Here is a 1384-nt window from a genome sequence, read left to right on the forward strand (position 1 = left end):
AGGCCTCCCTTCGGTGGTTGGAAGAAACCGTCATCAGACTTTTGCTTCAATCAGAGACTCGGTTTGGAAAAGAGTCCAAGCTCGGAGGAGGGATCTTTTCTCAGCTGGTGGGCGAGAGGTTATAGTGAAAGCTGTTTTGCAGGCGATATCATACTATGTGATGAGTATCTTTCACATTCAAATTTCTTTGTGCAGGGAGATTGAGTCCATCATTATGAGATTCTGATGGGGATCAATCTCTGGTGAGAGAAAGATTCACTAGGTTAGGTGGCAGAAGGTGTCTCGTAAAAGTCAGAGGGTGGTCTAGGCTTTAGAGATCTACAGATGTTTAATAAGGCATTAGTGGCTAAGCAGGCATGGAGAATCATTCAGGACCCTTCTTCTCTGGCTACTAGGTTTTGAAGAGGAAGTATTTCAGGTACTCGTACTTCCTTTCAGCTGGTGTTGGCCCTGGTTGCTCTTATTTATGGTGGAGCATTATCTGGGAGAGAGAGCTCCTAGCTCGAGGTCTGAGATGGAGGATAGGTGATGGACAGAGTGTCTCTATCAGTGCTGACCCATGGATCCCAAGGCCCTTTTTCTTTCAGACCACTCACTTCTCTGATCGACCCTTCCAGAAGGGTGGCTGAGCTGATCTCTGATTCGAGTACTTGGAATCATGAGCTGATTGTTACCTCCTTTTGGCAGGAAGATCGGGAGGACATTTCATTTATCCCACTACCGGCTTCTCTTGTCCCTGACAAACTCATTTGGCATTATGAGGAGAATGGGTGCTACACAGTCAAGAGTGGATACCGACTTCTTCGCCACATTATGCCTTGATCTGGCATGTAGAGATCCCACCGAAGATTAGAGTGTTCCTTTAGTGTCTGTTCTATGATGTTCTCCCCACCTCAGCTCGTTTATCTCGCAGGGGGATCTCTGTGCCCCCTAGTTGCCATATTTGCTCTGCTGCCTTTAAGACCACCCTTCATATCTTCAATGTCTGCTCCTTTGCTCGTTTAGTGTGGGAGTTCTTAGATCTTTGGGAAGTGATTAATGGTTTTCGAGGCACGTCTTGTGGTAATTTCCTTTTCCATCTCACCTTTGTTTGCCCTGGGGATTCTCTGGCTTTGGCTTTCACAACCATGTGGTTTAGATGGGTGGAAAAGAATATGCGTTCTCATAGTGATGGTGTTAGAGAGGCCTCAGTCTTAGTGACTCGGATTCTCTGTTTTATGGAGGAAGGTGATAGATATAAAACACCAAAATTTTTATAACAAATATATGTGAATTATTAATAAGAAATATTTCTCTTATGATAAATAATCATATATATATATATATATATATATATCAGATGAATGTAATTATCTGTGTTTGAGAACCCATCAAGTGTTTCTAT

General features: G+C 43.3%; 1 pseudogene; it reads left to right on the forward strand.

Annotated features, from left to right (window-relative positions):
* Window positions 226-1384, forward strand: part of LOC109836797 — a 7539-nt pseudogene continuing 6380 nt past the window's right edge.

The sequence above is a fragment of the Asparagus officinalis genome, chromosome 1 (assembly GCF_001876935.1).
Source record: "Asparagus officinalis chromosome 1, Aspof.V1, whole genome shotgun sequence".
In the NCBI taxonomy this organism is placed as follows: domain Eukaryota; kingdom Viridiplantae; phylum Streptophyta; class Magnoliopsida; order Asparagales; family Asparagaceae; genus Asparagus; species Asparagus officinalis.